The following is an 8,882-nucleotide window of genomic DNA, read 5'->3' on the forward strand; positions in this document are numbered from 1 at the left end:
AAAGCCGGTCAATCTCTTCCAATTGATGATGGTCAGAAAACGATATTGATGAGACGTTATAGGGGACACAGAGTACCGGCAGATGAGGGCGAGACATCCTGTCAAGAAGCCACGCACTTGGTTTACGCATCAATGAAGGCTCGAGTCGCGCATTATCCATCAATACTGTATTAAGAGTTGTGTTGCAGTAATGCAGGGATGAGGCAAAGTCTTGTTCCTATGGAACGATCTTACGCCGGTGACCGCCAAGGCAATGGGCAAATCAATAGCGTGCACTAAAACCTTCGCCTCGCTCGTTAATTCCGTTTATTTCTTGCTTCATTAGTGAGTCTCACCACAGCTCTCGCTGCGCAGCATCGACACCTTCCCCAAAGCATCGACCGCAGAGTTGGCAGCATGCATGTTAGTGATATGACTTCTCCATGAAGATGTGTCACATGACCTGTAGCCGCCCCCTGTGCTAGTTAGGATTTAGCCAGGGAGAATACAAGCTGACTTTTCGGGATATGAGCGTCTGGCAAGGCGACGTCGAATAAATAATGTAATAATCCAGACACCGGCAGGAAGAGGCGCTCCCTTCAGACAATCACTTAAGGCGGGCGGCGCTGATTAGATCCTATGTGATTTAACTGCAAGCCCTTCTTCATTTTATCACTGTTTGCAGTCTTGTCTTCGCTGCAGCTGCAGTCTTTTGTTTTTAGAATTTATCGACCAGATTTTGGATTAGTCAGCAGTGTGAAACATGTTTAATTTTGGCTGGATAATAATGTTGGGTTTTATTATAGCAACAATATCTAATCTAATAATTTGCCTACCCGGACAAAAAAAACAATTTTAAAAGAGCAGCTGAACTCTGACTATGACCATGGCTAAACACTAAATGTAAAAAAATTAATAATCTTAACGTCACTTAATGTTTGAAGACTATGATCAATCATGACCAAAATGTCCACATGAATTTTAAATGCTGGGAGTAATCTGATGTGCAGTGTCGTTCCGGGTTTTTTTTTTTTTAGACTGTCCCCTACTACTACATACGACCACTTTCTCATTCTTCTTTGTATTTACTGGCAGTTTTGATGTCCTGTGGCAACATGGTGCCTCTCACAAGTCAGTCTTGGTACTACAACTTCTGGTTTGGGGGAGAAGACTGGGGACTGAGAAACGGTCGTGTGTGGTGTGCTCTGTTGGTCGTCTCGAGAAGCATGCGCACCCTCCGAGCAGGAAGAACACATGCCAATTTATTTGATTGACTATTTTCAAATAGAATGGCAACGGAAAGTAATCTATTTAATCCAGACCGGCCCATAAAAACGCACACATTGACCGCACCCATAGAATATGCGGGATAGAAAACGTAACATCATGTAACATAAATGCAGCCAATAATATTAAATGTTGACGCCACTAACCTTTTCGAGGAGGCGGATGGAAGCAAGCTTTGTGTGAATCGTGTCTTTGCCACTGTCATATAAAATCGGCAGTAATTACATGTAATGTAAGGTTACATGCTGTACATGTGCGTCTCTGCTTAAGCCCTTAAGTGCTTCAAGGGGGAAGTGAACAATAGAAATCACAGGGCCGTATGCTCCTTTTACCTCATTTGCTGCAAAGCCAGCGTGTCACCAGGGGACCGGTTACGTCAAAAGCGATCCATATTGACACACATGTAAGCACCAGAATGCAAAACAGTACGCTTTCCTTCATCGACTGAAGAAAATAATAACAGCGTGAAATACTGAAGCTTGGAACAAAAAGAGTAAAGGTACAGTTGCGGATTAATGGATCCGCACAGAGACAAAAAGCCAAAGTGGCTGCTGGGAGAACACTTACTGGATGCCCATCGGCTGCTGAGATGTAAATATGAGTGGACTGGCGGCTCTGCAGCCACACACTTCACAGGATAATGTTCTGTTTTAGTGCTACGCGGCCTTGCCATTCCCTCGGAAAATTACAATCTTGCCCTTGATGAGCAGAAATGCAAACTATAGAAATGAATTGAAGATTGCGCAATGCTTGTTAACACAGCGGTACCTCAATTTAGGAGTTTATTTTGTTTGAATGCGACCACGAATGGCAGAAGCTGCAAGTCGCAACAACAGAGGTAAGTATTAAGGAATGGACTGGTTTTATGAAGTAGAATGAAGCTAAAGGTCTTGCACATTTCTGTAATATGCGTTTCTTGATGTGTGCCTTTAAGGGGCGTGGCCAACTGAGTGACAGGAGCTCTGACTTCAGCACGAGTTGACCACGTAGTTCATATTGAACACCGATAGCGGACCGCTGCTATTCGTGGATGATTGTGACTTGGCTGACGTGCAAATAGTGAAAATCCACTTCTATTGAAGGCCATGATAAATGTATCGCAAAAATTAAAATAAAATTTTGGGGGGGGAATATTTGTGGTGTGTTTTTAGAAATCATAAAAAATTTGTCAAATTTGTGTCTTTACCATTTTTTTTTAACAGACAAGACAAAGATAATGACATTCAAACATTCCCCACCAAAAATCGTCCCACTTTAAAAGACAAAGTAGTGTAAAACCGTCAAGTGTTATGCCTGTAATTGGTACCTTCGTTCTAATAAGTATTAAGGGGACAAATAAAGTTGATTTATTATATATTTTTTGTTTAATTAATGAATTAATCGTTGATCACAATTTCATTCTGCCAAATATTGGAATATGCCTGGAAAAAAAAAATCCATATTGTTCATTGGCAGGCCCTAATCTGTTTTTTTTTTTTTTTTTTTGGACCCCTTTTGAACATTAACTATTTATATTTTGGCTGACAATTGGTAAATGTAGCTTTTGTTTGTGCATACCCTTCACAAGTCAACAAGTCTTTTTTAACATGTCCAATGAAGTAAATTGAGTGACATTTAGCGCGAAAAAATTCTTATTCTAAATGGAAAGAAATGGATATTTCAAACTTTGAAGGACAAAAAAATTATAGTATATTGATGCTGTCCCTGGATGTAATATAATAATAATAAATATTCCCCCAATGGCTGTGAGGGGTATTAATATGAAAATAAATTTTGATTCCATAAATGCAATAAATCCAAGCAGATTGAAAATAATGACGAAGAAACTAAATCATTTGGGGGCGCAACAGCAATAAATACTCAGTGATGTCCTTCGCAATCACACAATACATTTTAGTTTGCAACTGCATGAATGAGAATGATTGATCTTCACAATTTATATAGAAACTTTTGATAATTCTAGAATGCGAATCGAGTTGGTTAGTATCATTCGTTTGCCTGATTCGAAAAGAGCTGACACTTAATAGTGGAAAAAGGTAGAAAATGAACACCAATACTTAAAACGGCAACGGTCTGACAACAAAAAGCAGGTTTGCTTTTTTGCTTTTACATTTGTCCAGACTTTGTGCTCCTGCACGATCGTAAGACACCAGTGAGTAATGCTGTATTAAAAAAGATCTATATTTTACACTCCATGCGGCACAGGCCAAGCGCACAAAAGGCGGCCGGTGAGCGCCGATGTTCCCTCCTCGTGCGGCGTGGCTGTGAACTTAGGTTTTAGGCTGGCATGAAAAATTCAACTCTCTCTCTTCGCAATGTTCGCCCTACATAACGCAACACGCTGCCATGCTCATGCATGCATCGCCATATTATTCATGCCACGCACACGTGAGCAGGCACACACATGCGCTTAAGGGCCAGTGGGAATTTTACAGTTAGTTTTTTTTTTTTTTTATATCCTGAAGGTTCTTTCCTACTACGACATTAATGATGCAATGTTCACGGTCATTCAGACATGCGCGTCTTCTACACACATCTGTGCTACTGCTTACTGGACTTAAATTGGTTCATCAGGAAGTTGTACTTTACTACAGTATTGACTTTTGTGATGACTTTTTTTACTTGTGGTTTTGACTCCTTCCTTTGTCAAAACAAACTCGTTTTCCAACCTCCGCAGCTAATGACACCGTTTGCCAATATATTGACTGAGCTTTCATAACAGCAATTACATTTCTGGGCGGCCAGCTGCCACCAAGCTATTCTTATGCACTATAACTAGTATCTATGAAGTGTGTTATACAATCTCATATGCACCTATGGCTAAAAAGTGAAGCGTGGAGAGTCTCAGTTAATTAAAGAATTAATGAATGGGGTGGTCATTACCAGTAGCCTCTCAAATACCCACACATGCTCTCTTTCTCTCTCTCTCTCTCTCTCTCTCTCTCTCTCGCCCATTTTCTCTCTGTGTGATAATATAGTGTAGCAACAGCAGCCAAGGCAATCTGCTTCTTACTTAATAATCTTGCAATTTCGTGGTTCTATTATAAATAATACACTGCAGTACACGTGGTGCCTCAATGTTTCCTGATTAGAAAACCAGAGGCCGCAATTTTTCGTTGTGGTGAATTGGTATTGGCAAAGGTCAATCACCAGGTGTGCAGGTGTGAGTACTGATTGTATTGTCTGGTTTTGAAGAGACAGAAAAGTAAATCAGGATTGAGAATTTGGGGACTTATGCAATATGGCAGAAAAAAAAAAACAGCCACTGAGAAATGTGAACCATGGAGCAATGACGACTTTCAGAAAGCAAGCATCTGTGGCCGGGCTCAATTCATGGCAAATGATAAAAACATTAAAAAATTGGCCATCTCATCTGGAAAAAAATAAAAACACATTTTCTGCAGGTAATCATTTGTCATTATCATTAATTTGACTTCTTTGTTGTTGTTATTGTTGATTTGTTTTGCTCAAGCGGGACTTGTTGTCATTTCTAATTATCCTGTCATAATTGAGCTTGCCGCAAAGCTGTGCCCAGTTTTTCCCCCTCGCAGTATGAGAACTATACTCACCATTTATTTTGTGGAGGTGTTTTTTTCCTCTATTGTGCAAAACAGTTACTGTACTGTGTCTGGCTGAGGCGTCCTTGTGGGAAACCGAAATTGCGGCAGAGGTTATCTGCTAGGAAAGCAGGTGAACACCTCCACTCGTCCATCCATCCCGTTCATACAGCTGCGGTCCTGGTGGAAGGACAATTTAACTACCATCCAACGTCCTTAACCAAAGAACTCCCTGTGCTCTTGTTGCATAACTCCCAACGGTAACTATTGAGGAGATGAGTGCGAGCTAATATCAACATTGACTATAGTGTTTATGATATTCATGCACAAGAAGGTAGAAGAGACATGGCCGATAAAAGCATCTCTCTCCACTTGAGAATGTTTTTTTTCCCCTTCCTTTCTTTCTTTCTTTTCCCGACAGCACGGACCAGTCATAGCGGGTCGCCGCCTCGACTTGCATCTGAAAAGCATCTGGCATCTGCCTGACCCTAGACTGCAGCCTTCCCATTGAAGTTTGACCCAAAGCCACTCCAGAAGCGGCGTTTTGGTCCTGGCTGCCGTCACGGCGTTCTCCCTTTCATGGCGCTGTGTATGTAGGTCAGGAAGTGCGAGCCGCCAAAAAATGTCAGTTTGAAGCAAAGAGGCGGCTTGGGTGTGTGAAAGTGTGAAGCAAAGCCTCGATTTTGAAGGCATATTTTCAAACAAACTGCACTAAGGATGCTTTGTTTTGGTTGAGCTTTCGGTGCATGAGTTTAAAATCTGTTTGGAAACGGAGAAGTATTTAACTGGCTTTTACTTTTGGTTACTTGTACTGTGCCCCCCACCCCCACCTCAATATTGTGTTTAATTAAACAGCCAAATAATTATTTTATGTCCTTTCTGAAAATGTTCTAGTGAGCAAGCTGTTCTGAATTTTCAGCTATCTACATATCAACCGCCCACGCCTGAGTTTCTTCAGCCGTGACTTGGCAGCGAGGCCGACAAAGAAATAACAATTTGAAGCCACGCCTGGACGGCACTTTCTGAAAATCCAAAAGGTAAGCAGAGCTGCGATGAGTTCAGTAAGATGGAGAGATCAGCGAACACTAAAGGCTTGGTAGTGTATTTGTCACACTAATCGGCTTATCGGTTGAAGTGTTGCCTCCGTGAGTGAAACTATTTCCATTGTCTTCAAGTGCTCTGTGGGATCCAGTAAATGCTGCTTGCCTCATTCAACCCATGAGCTCCGCCCCAGTCAGCATGGCAATCAAAACTGTACTCAGGATAACAAAACCACCAAATTATTTTAAGGAGTCTTCAATAACGGTCTGAAATAATGACAGAAGGTTGACTGACCTGCCCAACCTCTGAAAATAATACAATACTATACAACTTTATTTATATAGGGCCGGTATCCTCACGATACCGATACAAGGTATCATTACTCAGTCATCCCTAACAAAAAACAGTAGTGTAGTAGGCCCAAGTGTTGCTCAAATACAAGATGGCGTTTTTATTCCTACAATATATTTAATATCATTGTAAGCCACTGTAACATGATGCATAGTCTGAACCTGTACACTGGACTTAAATATAGGAATATTTTTTAAAAAGATGTACATAACTAAATTAAAATGGATTGCGCGTATTTGAATAAAAATCATACCAAAATAAAATCTTTAAAACAAACAGCTTTGATATACTAGTATTTAAAATTTAAATGCAACTGAACTGTATTTCGGCAGTGATTATTTCACATACCACTAGAGGGAGCCCCACAGTTTTGAATCACTGGACTAAAGTAAAGTCTTCTAGAGTCAAATACATTAAGCGTCATATCAAAGTTACTGTTAGGTCAGGATTCCATGGAAACAGGAAAAAAAAATATATTCAAAATGGAAAATAGCTCCATTTATCACTGTCCTTTATGTATCAAACTGAGCCTGTCACCTTTCTTTGGTTACTTCTTGAAAATGATCACTCGAAGCAGCAAGTGCTTTTTGTGTGCCACCAGCCCGCCAAATCCTCTCCCACACTGGCAGCAATATTACCTAGAACGCAAGCACGATTAGGGGGGAAAAAAAAAATGTCCATCTTTGATATCATGCAAAGCGTATCCGCTTCCCGCCGTGCGGGAGCAGATGGAACGATGGCGCTTGCTGAAGGGTGAAGCGGACGAAATGGCGGAAATTGACTGCACGCCTGACTCCTGCGCAAGTAAAATGAGAAAAGGTTCACTTTATGGGTCCAACTGAACGTGAAGTAAACCATTAAACGGCCCATCAGGCAGCGATACATGTTATCGCATGTTTCGAAGGCTCCCGTAATACTGTAGATCACACTTCATTACGGGAGCCTAGCATCTAGGCTAAGTGAATTTGGTTTTACCGTTTTACGTGCCAGCAAGTAGGAGACTAAAATGGATCAGCCCCCCGACCCCCCCCCCCCCTTTTTTTATTTTTTTTTATCTTTTTGTGGCTAATAAAGTCCGGGCCACTGGGGAACAGAAGCCTCTACTGTTGGCAGGGAAGCAATTTCCACAAATGGTTTTATCTTAAACGCATAAAAAGATTGCGATCAAATGAGCAGCGTGCGCACACTCGTACATCTTTTATGTCACATTACAGGTACTGAAATTAGAATTCCGCCTCAAGTTTGAAACATTTTATCTTCCAGCCAAGGCTCAATCCTAAATCCTGCTTCTCTGCCGACATAATACATATATACATTATTTAAAAGTGGGAATTTAACTAGATGTTATTGCCTTTGCCTTCATGTTAAGGAATATTTAAAAACAAGGAATCAATAAATGCAATTAAATGCGCACCGCGATGCAGCAGAGGGACAAACGTGCGAAGGTTGCGTCAAATCTTAATGGGTCAGTGAATCAGTTTGATGCGTGAAGCAGTGCTGTATTAATTTGTTTTTGTTGCCCTTCTTTTTGTTTTGTTTTTTTTGGGGGGTGGCATTCTCCAATACACTCCGATAACTCACATCCCGGCGGTGTCGTTTCTCCTCCATTAAATGCAGATAAAAGAGCCTTTTGCTTATGTTAACTATGTCAGCCTCCCGTACAGTCGGCGCACCTGCAGGGCCCCTGCACACATGCCTCGATGTACAATCAGATGATGATGCAATATAACCTCCGAAATTAACAAAAGTAGGAAATGGCAGAGTATGATTACAAACGCACAAAATGACCAGCTGAATGGGGAGGGGGGAAAAAATATTCAGCGGCTGGACAAATATGAATCCAATGCATCAATTTTGGATGATGCCATATCAATAATGCATCACAAGAGATAAGGTGAAAATACATTTTATCTACAAAGTGCGCACCCAAAAAAAAAGAAATGACATCATTTGATAGTCTAATACAGTGTTTCCCAACCTACAAAAAATGCTGCAAAGATTTCCTGAAATGTTGATGAATTTGGTTGAAAAGTTTGTTTTACCTTCTGCCCTCTAGTGGAAGAGTGTGAGACACTCTACATTGCTGGCATAGATAGAAAAACAAACATACTCTAAATGCAAGAGATAAATTTGTAATTTTCGGACCAATTACTTAACACGGGATAATTTGCTTGACAATGGTTGGGAATCACTGGTCTAAAAACAAAACCAATACTTACTCAAATGAGCTACCAGTTTAACAAGATGGTTTCATGACTTGCTCATTTTTTTCAGGGTGGCAATGAAAAGGCTTTTTGTGCATAACTAAAACACAGCCAGATAAAAGGCAAAGACACACAATAGTAAAATATTATTTTGCAATTGCTTTTAACATTCTAGACTGGTTGAATGGAATTTTAATAAATCTTATTTTTTTTTTTTTTACATTGAAGCCTCTGGCTTTACTTAGTTTGAACATACACGTTACTTGTATAATGATGTTTGAAAAAAAAAAAATGGTACCAGGCTTGGCAATTATAGAAAAACATTGATTGAGCTTGAAATCGAGATTAAAACAGACATTTTTTCATTGACCTCAGAACTCAACTTTATATATAACTTTAAAAAACAACCCTAAAATAAATTAGTGAAAGATATTCAGATACTAAAATAACAGCAATAAAAAAC

At 40.2% G+C, this 8,882-nt stretch overlaps 1 protein-coding gene across 3 annotated transcripts in view; it reads right to left on the minus strand.

The window, feature by feature from the left end:
* rgs7a (regulator of G protein signaling 7a) overlaps positions 1-8,882 on the minus strand; it is a 147,194-nt gene that overhangs the window by 135,018 nt on the left and 3,294 nt on the right. The window lies entirely within an intron of this gene.

This window comes from Idiotropiscis lumnitzeri, chromosome 9 (genome assembly GCF_059441095.1).
Source record: "Idiotropiscis lumnitzeri isolate Australia: NSW breed Sydney's pygmy pipehorse chromosome 9, RoL_Ilum_1.0, whole genome shotgun sequence".
NCBI classification, from domain to species: Eukaryota; Metazoa; Chordata; class Actinopteri; order Syngnathiformes; family Syngnathidae; genus Idiotropiscis; species Idiotropiscis lumnitzeri.